At 45.2% G+C, this 12,010-nt stretch overlaps 1 long non-coding RNA gene across 1 annotated transcript; it reads right to left on the bottom strand.

The window, feature by feature from the left end:
* Window positions 1-519: 519 nt before the first annotated feature.
* On the bottom strand, window positions 520-2,929 carry LOC144819532 (uncharacterized). Its single transcript, XR_013607430.1, has 3 exons — window positions 2,831-2,929; window positions 2,456-2,553; window positions 520-696 (listed from the first exon to the last, which is right to left on the bottom strand). It is a non-coding gene; the product is annotated as an uncharacterized LOC144819532 (long non-coding RNA).
* Window positions 2,930-12,010: the final 9,081 nt, after the last annotated feature.

Raw genomic sequence — 12,010 nt, 5'->3', positions numbered from 1 at the left:
GCCCTCTTTTTGACTGAAATAGTTGGTTCTTGTTCTTTCTAAATGTTTGATTTGGTTGACAAGGACATCGACAAGCAGCAATCATCAATGTTTTCTGTTCTTTCTTTCATGTTGTACGTCAGGTCCGCCCAGGGGCAAGCGGACCGAAAAATCGGATGCAGTGGCTCCAAAGGAGGAGGATGCAGGCCAGGGCGGCGAGTGCTCCTTTGCTGGCCCCAGTAAGTTTTCATTTAAATATAGAGGACCTATTGTTGTCCAAGCGTTCCTAATTTAATTGTTTCGAAATAGTGTTTAGATAGGAGCAAAATCAATAATCCTACTGTTGCAGGGACAATTCTCCACAAACCGAACTATGGACACCAAAGACCAGAGTAATAATATTTCAGAGTGGCGTGTTTGGCACACTGTATAAATAAACCTGGTAGTGTCAGCGGCACGGACTCCTCCTTGCAAAAATTGCAAAACTTTTCGCTCAGTCACTCTAGTCTGGAGGACTAAAAACCACAGAGTCTATTCAAGTTTAAAAGCTTTATTAAAAGTTTAAGTAAACACATATATTAAAATAAAGTTAGTTGGAAATGGAAAAGTGCTTGGTGCTGAGTTGATGAGTAATGGAAAACATTTCTTGTGGTCGAGCCGAGCTTTCACCTGGTTTGAAGTTGATGTTGCTCTTGTCCTTAGAAGTCCAGTTTCTGTCTGTTCAGAGAAAAATGGAGTGTGTTAAAATTAAGCAAGCATTCAACAATTGTGACAACAAAATGAAGCAAGACAACAGCTTTCCCTGGAAGGAGGGACATTTTTACTTTAGACTAGAGAAGACAGTCAATTAATTTTTCTGTTGTTTTCACATTTTTTCATTAATAGACCAAAAACTAGTGGAGTGGTGTAATCTAACATTCTTAAATCAACTTTGTAGGTGGAACATCTGGTGGCGGGGCCAGCTCGGATGTGGTGGTGATCCTTGACTCGGAGTCCGAGGATCAATCTGGGGAGGAGGCGGCGCTAGAGGAGTCGGACCAAGAAGTACAGACTGTGAGGAAGGAGACAGTGGCGGTGGCGAGTACAGGTAAGCTGGATCATGGTACTATCTGACTCTTAGATAGGATATGATGTGTATCCAGTGGTGGCCCAGTGACAAATTACAATATGGTAATTACAGCAGGCTGGGACCGACAGACAGATAGAGGCAGAGACAGAGAGAGAGGAAGACAGAAGGAGAGAGAGAGAGGGAGGGAGCCAGAGGGAGGGTGAGGGAGGGAGACAGAGAGAGAGAGACAGCGAGGTAGAGGGAGACACAGGGAGACATAAAGAGGGAGACAGAGAGAGAGAGAGAGAGGGAAACAGACATATCGCCTGGGCTTCTGCCAGATCTCTTTCATATGAAAGAGCATCAAACCAAGGATACAAGTGAGTTGTGGGAAGGGAAATGGTGATTCAAGCGCCCCCCTTGCCCCTCCCTGCGGACGCCCATGATACTGGCCTGAATAGTTTTGTACTGCGCTGGCTAGTTGCTAGTTGTACTGTGACACAACTTCCTGCTGAATTATTTTGTGTTAATCATATTCTTAAAGAGCATTGGTTACATATTATGTCTTTCTTTCTTCATATAGTTGGCAATACTAAAACCTCAAAACCGACGAGGAGTATGCTGGCTGTACTGGCCTGGCAACGGAGGCTGGAAGCAACTGTTGCCCAATATCGGCGGCTGGTGGAATTGGAGGGGGACGACACACAGTCCAGTGCATCAACATCTGCATCCTCCTCCGTGACCCCACGTTCTGCCGGTAAGCGCAGTGCTCCAGCGAACCGGAGCCGTGCTGGAAGACGCCACCGCCGAGCAGCAAAAGCTGCACCTCGCAGTACTGTTAAGGCTCGCTTGCGCCGTGCACTCCGCAGAGTGTCCGACCTAGAGGCGGAGGTCCAGAAATGGAACCAATATCAGAATGTGGTGGAGGGCCTCCGCCTAGATCACGCCACCCTCCAGGAGAAGTATGATGCCCTGGCCCTAAGGCATGATGCCCTGGAGGCCAAACTTAACAGCTTGCATCCCTAGAGTGTCCCTTGCCCCTTTTTTAGAGACTTTTGGGGGGTGGGAATTGGGAGTTGGGTTTTTTGGGGACTTTTGAAGGACTATTTATTTGTTGGGGTTAGGGAGGGTCTTGCGGGAGATTATTTTGTTAGGGATATAAATATACTTTTTCAAACTTTATCTGAGCATACCTGTTTTTTTACTACTTTTGAGCTTGGTGGGTGGTGGTTTTGCAGTAAGTTCATTTAACTGAACACTGTCATCGTGTTGGTTCACGTGCAATAGGCCAAATGTTTTCCAAAGTAAATGCCTGTCACAGAGTTTGTTAATTCAAGAGCCCTAGGACTTTACTACCAGTACCACTGTCACTCTCTCGCCTCTCCGAACACTCCATAATACTACCTCCCATCCAAACGCTTATCTTACCTGTAATTTGTGTTTGAGGGCTGGCTCCACCTGGAATTCACAGAGTCCTAAAGCGTTCTGCAGCAGGGCCACAACTGGAGTTTCCCGGCGTGGATTTTCTGCAAAACAAAAGCAATCAACATTAGAAATGTGGCAGCGGTGCTCACACACCACAAAAACCTAGAAGCCCCACAGACAGCACCCCTAAGACAGGCAAGCGAGCAATAATAACGCCTAAACGTTCACGTGCAATAGGCCAAATGTTTTCCAAAGTAAATGCCTGTCACAGAGTTTGTTAATTCAAGAGCCCTAGGACTTTACTACCAGTACCACTGTCACTCTCTCGCCTCTCCGAACACTCCATAATACTACCTCCCATCCAAACGCTTATCTTACCTGTAATTTGTGTTTGAGGGCTGGCTCCACCTGGAATTCACAGAGTCCTAAAGCGTTCTGCAGCAGGGCCACAACTGGAGTTTCCCGGCGTGGATTTTCTGCAAAACAAAAGCAATCAACATTAGAAATGTGGCAGCGGTGCTCACACACCACAAAAACCTAGAAGCCCCACAGACAGCACCCCTAAGACAGGCAAGCGAGCAATAATAACGCCTAAACGTTCACGTGCAATAGGCCAAATGTTTTCCAAAGTAAATGCCTGTCACAGAGTTTGTTAATTCAAGAGCCCTAGGACTTTACTACCAGTACCACTGTCACTCTCTCGCCTCTCCGAACACTCCATTATACTACCTCCCATCCAAACGCTTATCTTACCTGTAATTTGTGTTTGAGGGCTGGCTCCACCTGGAATTCACAGTGTCCTAAGGCGTTAGGGGACTCGTCAATGTAAGTTTCTTCATTGTGCAGAATCCAGGCATCAGCATTATGGGTAATGGATAGGGTGAGTCTGGAGGAGGAGGACTCAGGATAGACGACCAGGACTGAGTTCTTGTCAACTAACTGTTGTGAACCTGGGGAATGCTGCGGCATCAAAATCAAGACAGTTCTGTTGATGGGCTTGTTGTTTTATTGGTTGATTACAGTTTTGTTGGGAATGTGATGAAGCACTTGCTAAAGAAAGACAGACACACAGGAATAAAAGTGAATAAGGAGGACTAAATTTACAATTAATGAATGATTGACTAATTTTCAGAACTCGCTGTCAGGGAAGCAGAACTCGTCCTCATACTCTGCTAAATCATCAGTCGGGGTTACTTCTAGTAACTGAGGAGAACTTTCCTCAGGTAGGTCGGTGTCCTCTTCTTCCTGCGTGGATTCTCGTACTCTGTAATCTGGTGGTATGAAGTGCTGGTTCATCTTTATCAAGGTGAGCCGCTCCACATTTGCGGGCAAGAGGCGGGACCTTTTGGAAGTCACAATGCCACCAGCAGAACTAAAAACACGTTCTGAAGACACGCTTGCGAGTGGGCAAGACAAGTAATTGATAGCCAGGTTGGTGAGCTCTCGCCATATTTTTCTTTTCCCATGCCAATACGCCAATGGGTCCTCAGTAATATTGACCTCTGTTGAGTCATCCAGATAGGCCTGCACCATTGAAAGAATGTCCTCCCGGATTCCTGTATTTTGCACTTCTGTGTCCTTTCTAGGACAAGGAAACCCTAGCTGAGTTAGCCAACCCGCTTCAGACATATCGCCTGGGCCTGGTTCAGATGATACGGTTGCTGGTGTGGTTAACGGCTCAGAGGAAAAGACACTCACTTCTGCCACAGGCACAGATGCAGAAGTGCTTTTTTGGGACGCCTGATGGCCTGCTGATTCACTAGTAGTACTGTCTTCTCCTACAGTTTCCTTCCGCTCTCTTTCAAAACGAATGGCTGACTGAGCTAGCCAACCTTTGTACTCTGTAACATCCGATGTTTCAAAAGGAATTATTACTTTGCCAAACAATGGCTTTTTGTAACGTGGATCCAGAATAGTAGCACAAATGTAGTGCTGTTGTTTCTTGATTTTTACAAGCCGTTCATTGCTAACTAGGCGTTGTAATAATCTCTGCGCCAACTCATGTGCTTCGTTCTTTCCAACGTCCTTTAATTGTGAAGACACCACCTTGACTTGGTGCTCGAGCTTCAGCAACAATGGGATAGCTTTGCTCAAAGAACAGTCCTCCCTGCTGACGTCACGCGTGAAGACCTCAAAAGGATGAAGCATGTCTGTCAGGCTTTTAACTAGCTGCCATTGCTCCACCGCTAGCATAATTTCTGTTGTATCACCACCCAGGTTGTAGAAATACTCATTGACTACTGGAAACAGCTCATGCAGACGCTCAAGCATGTAGAAGGTTGAGTTCCAACGTGTTGCCACCTCCTGGATAAGTGCTTTCACTGGCATTCTACGTTCATTTTGCTTGCGCCTCAGCTCCTTCCGGGCCTTAAAAGAATGGTTGAAATGTGTGCATATTCTTCTGCAGATGGTCAGTGTTTTGTCGACTGCAAGTTCTTTTTTCAAAAAATTTTGCACAACAAGGTTGATACAGTGCGCCAAACACGGCACTCTGAAATAGAAACCGTCCTCCATGGCCTTAACTACATTGCTGCCATTATCTGTAGAAACATAACCAACCTTGCATTTTCTTGGGGGCAGCCATTGCGAGACCTTTTTGTTAAAGTCAGCCAAAATGTTGACTGCAGTATGACTTTTCTCCATGCCAAACATGGCTAATGTTGCATGTTTACGAGCACCCTTAAAAATCTCGACCAAGTCACCACCTGCATTTATCTGTTTTATGACTCCTGAAAAAGAGACCCAGTGTGTAGTGATGCACATGTAATCAAGGGCTTGGCAACTGGTCCACATGTCTGTTGTCAGGTGTATAGTGTGAACAGCACTCTTCTGCAAAGCTGCCCCCACCAACTCAAGCACCTCTTTATGTAGTGCTGGAACAGCAACCCTGGCAAAATAGAACCGGCTAGGAACCTTCCATTTAGGGGCCAGTGTTGCCACGAGTTCAAGGAAACCCACACCTTCGACAAACGAAAAAGGGAGAAGGTCCACCGCTAGCATTTTAGCCAGCTTAGTGTTATACAGGCGTACAGTTGGGTGGTTGCGTTGAAATTGCACATCTGAGGAGAACATGGCTGAAATGGTGCGCTGGACAAATTTACGGGATGATGCTGATGCCTTCTTCGACCCACTTCTGATCAGTGTTGACATTTTCCGCATTGGTGTGTCTCCCAGACTCTCAGTGTGCCTCCTATGTGTTCCGGAGGGTGTGGTGCTGCCAGGGGTACTGGGTGCAACCGGACACATGTCTGACGCTTCTTCTACCTCCCCGTCATCTTCAGATGAAACACCTAGTATGGGTATATTTTGGCCACTTGCCCTTTGGGATCGCTTTCCCTTGACGTTTGCTAGGTGCGGAAACCATTCGACAGCGTGCTTTCTTTCAAGATGACCTATCTGGCCTCCGGTTCCATAGTTGGTACCAGTCTTACCACGGCTAACGCTAGTCTTACAAATGCAACAAACGGCTATGTTATCATACTTTTCATGGACACTAAAAAAGTTCCAAACTGGGGACTGGAAACTTCTGGTTTTGCCGCACGAGGTGATACTGCTGCCAATGCCAGATGAAGCAGTGGTGGATGAGCCTTGCAGACATCTACTGGGTTGTGCAATTATTGCAGCAACCTTACTTGAGGGAGTCGAGCTGGATGGAGTCCCCCTCTGGGGAGAAAATATGGGAGCTGTAGGTTTTGTTGAACTTGTTGTACTACTTGACTGCGTTGATGGTGCTACCAGTGCCACGTCGCCAGGGTCACGCTCAGCATGACGTCGGGATAGGGTATAAATGTCTGTCTGCTGCATGGCCGGTGTGGCTGGAATGACGTGTGTGATGACTAGGTCATTGCTGTCATCCTGTTCATCAACATCAGAATGAACCACTTCATCAAGTCCGACGTTCGGATCCATAAGTATGAGCTTTCCGGGGCCCTTCCTTTTAACATTTGATACCTTTCGCAGCTCATGGTGTGCCTCCCTCTCAGATGTCGGAGATGGTTGCCAATCTAGAACCAGATCATCATCTGATGGAGCGGGGCTTGAAGAGGAACTTCTACACACCCTCCTTGATCTTTTCCTTGCTGGGGAGCTGGGAGAAAATGAATCATCAGAAGGAGTGGCTTCGTCTTCCTGACATGATACCCCGGCTCCAAAGTCAATTTCCTCCTGTGCCCCTACTTCTGGAAGAACAACCATTGTGGGCACTTGCACCGCTCCATGCGCCGCTACATGGGCATCTTCACTGACCTCTACTTGCAAGTCTCCATGGACCTCTCCTTCTCGGTCTTCTCCTTCTCGGCCTTCTCCTTCTCGGCCTTCTCCTTCTCGGCCTTCTCCTTCTCGGCCTTCTCCTTCTCGGCCTTCTCCTTCTCGGCCAGCTCCTTCTCGGCCAGCTCCTTCTCGGCCAGCTCCTTCTGGGCCAGCTCCTTCACAGCCAGCTCCTTCTCGGACAGCTCCTTCTCGGACAGCTCCTTCTCGGACAGCTCCTTCTCGGACAGCTCCTTGCGCATGTACTTCTGCTTGTACTAGTAGCCCATGCAGTTGTTGTTGCGGCTTTGGTTGTTGAATAGTACTTGTGAGATGAGTTACAACCTGTGTTGATGGTGTGCTGCTACTTTCTTGCGATGAAGCAACATCACTGGTCGTTGGTGATTCAACAACTAAACAGGCTACCTGTGCAGCACTCATGGTGGGCCTTTGTTTTTTTTGTTGTTTTTCCCCAAAAAATGTATTGGTTGAGCCACCAGTCTCCTTGGTAAGTGGTGCCACTTGCTTCTTCTCCTTAGTAGAGACATCTTTCTTGCAAGAGGACCTACGGGCACCTCTTTTTGGAGCCATCTTCTTCAGATGTCGGAACAACAGGCCGCAGCAGGACTTCTTCCTCTCACTGAATGCTCAACGATGATGCGGAGTTTTGTGCACCTAAAAGCAAACGAAGACAGAGGAACATCAGTAAATATATGTTGCTTATGTAGCGCTTCAATAAACAGTTAGCAAGTAAGGCATTTATGAATACACACGTGCACAGTGCACACCACACAATATGGAAATTTCAAAATTAGGATTTGCTAAATTTTTGGGAAACAGGAATTTAACATTGATCCAAGAGAGCACACACAGAGAGGGTTGTACTTTCATGTACCCCTGACTCCGCCTGGGCACAATGGGTGAAAGCAAGGCACAATGGGTGCAGGCCTATGTCTCAAAGCTCACTGCCTGCCTTCAAAATGGCCGCTTGACCCCCCCATCCACATGGCCAGGACCATGCCTCAAAATGGCCACCACCAACATAGCCAGCCCCCAACCCCTACTCCAAAAAGTGAAAAAACACAACACTAATCAAATCACCACAATCCAATGCCATCCATCAAGTTTCAGAAGGCTTATGCTGCCTGCTGGTGGTTTTCCGGTGCAAAATTGCAATTTTTACAATTTCGCGAGTGCGAGATTGTTGCCTCACGGCGCGAACATGGCGAAAAACCAGCAAAATCCGCGAACAGACCGATTCTGGGCCCCCTGGGCATAATGGATGACATCAGAGCACACTGGGTGCAGGCCTATGGCACAAAGCACACAAACTGGCTTAAAAATGGCCCCTAGACCCCCACCCACAAGGGACCAGGCAATAAAATGGCCCCCACCCACATAGCAAGCCCCCAACACCACCCCAAAAAGTCATAAAACACACAAAGATCACCACAATCCAATGCCATCCATGCCCTGGCCAGAATCATGTTAAAAAAAAAATTCAAGAAAACAGTTGTATCATGCATGCACCCATAACTACTAAGCCTGGTGGTTTTCAATTCATGTGCAGAATTGTAATTTTTACAATTTCGCGAGTGCGAGATTGTTGCTGCTCGGGACACGAGCAGTACGAACACAAGCAAAAACATCCTCAGCTTGCGAACTTGCAGATTTTCCCCCCAAAAAGTCGAAAAAAAAGCAACACACACAAAAATCACCACAAACAAACAACATCAACTTACTTGTTTGTGAAATCAAATTTCGAATCCAAAAGTAATCCAAAAGGCCTCAAATGCAAATATCCAGCAGCAACCACAAAAAGTAATCCTTCCCAGTCAAGATCGAAATCAAAGTGGCCAGGAAATGGAGGAGCTTGCTGGACAGGAACAGGAAGTTGGAGACTGGGGCACTTCCTTCACCCCACCCCTATGGGAGGAACTTGCTGGACAGGAACAGGAAGTTGGAGACTGGGCCACTTCCTTTACCCCTCCCCTTGTAATTTTTGTACTTTCGCGAGTGCGAGATTGTTGCGAGATTGACCGCGAGCAGTGCGAACACAAACAAAAAATCCGCTTCGCGCGGATTTGCGTATTCTCGCCACATCCGCGAGAGTTCGCGGATTGCGGATTCTCCGAAAATACGAAAAATCCGCGAGCGTAACGGATTTTACGCCCATGCTTATTTTTTTTTTGCCAATATCTTTGCGGCCGTGTGACGAATCTTTGCGAAATCTTCAAAACTAATTGTTCACTCTGGTCAGCTCCTGTCCTGAAAGTTTTGGGGGTGATTTGTCAAGCAGGGGCCGAGAAAAAAGGGGATCCCAAAACACGCTTTCCCAATCTTAATTTCCATGGGAACTTTAGATACAGGTACAGCCCGAACTGCTGAATGGAATTACACCAAATTTGGCAAAAAGGTACCTCTTGGTCCAGAAAGCTTTTTTTTTTAAATGGTGTAACTCCATTCAGTAGTTACTGAGAAATGTAAAAAATAAAAATATATATATTTGAGCACCCGATGAGGAGTCGCGACTCCTCCCGAGCACAAGCTTCATTCTCATAGGCTGCAAGCACTCCAACCAAGAAAGTGTTGGCAGCCGAGTCACAAGAAAACAGTACAAAAAAGGTGAAAAACAAGAAAAGGGGGCAGGGGAAAGCCCCAATAAAGCATGTTTTTGCAATTTTGCTGAGCTCTCGATGGGTGCCCGAATCCAGCCAAAATTATAAAAAACGATAAAGCGTGGTCTCGCGTGCTTCATTTGTTTCAAGCCCCCGGGTGTACCAGGTCCAGGGGGCAATTCTTCATTATCGTGTGGGGGGCTGTGGAGCCCCCACACGCTGGGGACTGCCACCGCCCTGGGCTTTGTTTATCATACGCGGGAAGGTAAGTTTGTTTTAAAGTTTTATTTAGCCTTTTAATTCAATTTAATATTGCGGGCGGGAGGCGGGCGGCAGGCGGGGGGCAGGCTGGTGGGAAGTGGGAGGTGGGCGGGTGGCCAACTTCCGTTCCGCCATGGAATGGGTAGAAATTTGCCCCATTTTTCTGCATTCTTTCCGAAAGGCGGAAGGTGCAAATTTCCACCCAAATTCACTGAAAAAATCATAGGTTTTCTGGAACGTTATAGGTAGAAATTATCATTTAAAAAAACTTTGAAATTCACTGAAAAAACATAGGTTTCAGGGACATTATAGTTCTAAATTAGCATTTAAAAAACCATAGACATTCACTGAAAAAAACACAGGTTTCAGGGACGTTATAGTTATTTGGATGTTTTACTCGTACAAAACCAGAGAAATGTGACCGTTATAGTTAGTTGAGCTAAGTATAACTCGCGCCCCCGCAATACACTGCTGATGACATCACATACTACATCACTCATGACATGGCCAGTGACTTGACTGATGACATCACTGATGACATCTCAAATGATATCACTGATGACCAGCCTCTTAGTATATGAACTTCACACTCTGGATTACTACCTTAAGTAAATAGGTAATGTGTGTCACTAGCCTATTTCTTTGTTATACTTTTTATCTTGCCCATTGAAAGGTCGAATAGATGACACTTACTTTTTCCATGTATGCATGCATTCCGGTCTCTCTTCCTATACTTTATTTGGTATATTGTAGACCATAAAAGTCAAAAAAATATTAAAAAGATGCATAAAATACACACATACATGATAAAACAATCTGATTGATGTATACTCTTATTATAACAGTAAATACAAACAATTAAAAATACTGCAAATGTATATGTTAATTTATACGAAAATTTAAAAACATCCATACATTAATACAATGTATTCATAATGTTAATGGCATCAGTGAACACTTCAGGTATGCCTTAGTTATATTTCTGCATTAAAATCTACAAACCCATATCAAAGTTTTTAGCAGCAATCATGAACCTCCCAATGTCGGAAGCTACATCTATGGACCACATTTCAGTTATGAGTTCCATAGCTTGGGGTCGATTTCTAATCTCCTATTTTAGGAAGATGGGATGTAAAAACATTTTTCCCTCGGTTAATACTTTATGGCAATCCAGTGGAATGTGCAATATGTCGCTTCTTCTAGACTGCTTTTATCTTTTCATTACTATAGCAAGGGTTGATTCCAATTCCTGTCCTTGATATATCTATGTATGGGTATCCTACTTCCTTTTTCCATGGACCAGATATTATAAGTTAACTGTTTTTTTCTTCTCAAGGTACCCGTTTGTCATTTTCTAGGAATACCTCCCGGCCTATAGCTCTTAATACACTCATGGTAGTCACAATTTGTAGGTCTTCGAAACACAGCTTGATGCTCATCTCTCTTCAAAAATTTACCATAGTTTTCCTAACCTCAATGGCACATTTTAATTCACTGCGCAGTATTTCATTTTTACACCACAAATAAATCTTCTGCTCTACCGAGCTCATGTGCCTCCAATACCCTATCAACTACCATACCAGCCATTATGTTCCATGAAACCAGTTCTGTCTCTCTTCCTATAGCCTGAATCATGGACAAGCTAGGTAGTGACAATACATGTTTTAGACATTTGTCCTCTTCATTTCCATATTGGAATTGTGGTGGGATCATGGCTACAAAGGCTTTCAGCGCTGGCCTATCCAACATCTCCCCATAAGCCTTATTAATTTTCTTCAGGCCTCTAACTGAGGTCATAGCCCTTTTTTAAAATGATTCCAGATGGACATCCCAATTTTAATGACTTGTCAAACCAGACCCGTAAATACATATATTTCCTTACTGTCTCCATTTTAGTGGGGCCTAGGTACCAGCTGAACTTTTTTTTTTCTACAAAAACACAGAACGTTTGTTTTTTCCATATAAACAATTTGTTATGCTTAAAGTATTCCATAAATCTGTCCAATTTTCTTTGTAAGCCTATCTGTGTCTGGTATAAAACTACCAGGTCATCTGTGTAAAGGAGGCAAGCAATGTGTTTCCCATCCATTTTGGCACTAATATCCTTAGCTTACCTCAAACAGATGGCAGATCTGCTTTAAATAAGGATTTGAGGATAGGACCCAGAACACACCCCTGTCGTAGTCCATTTTCAATTAATATTTTCCTGTCAGGGTTCCCTCGGTGTCCCTGATGAGTTGCAGTAAGATCCAACTGTGAGGCTCCTGGATTATAGTTTCGAGATGCTCTGGGATATCCCACCTTGTTAGAGTCTTTCATAACTATTTACGATCCACCATGTCAAAAGCTGTCTGGAAGTCGATGAAACAGCAATATAGTCCACCACTTGTTTTCACCAACTTCCGCGCAATGGACCAAAGGGCGAAACAATGAT

The sequence above is a fragment of the Lissotriton helveticus genome, chromosome 2_1 (assembly GCF_964261635.1).
Source record: "Lissotriton helveticus chromosome 2_1, aLisHel1.1, whole genome shotgun sequence".
NCBI classification, from domain to species: Eukaryota; Metazoa; Chordata; class Amphibia; order Caudata; family Salamandridae; genus Lissotriton; species Lissotriton helveticus.
The sequence above is the reverse complement of the archived record's forward strand: the minus strand, read 5'-3'. Positions and strand labels throughout refer to the sequence as shown.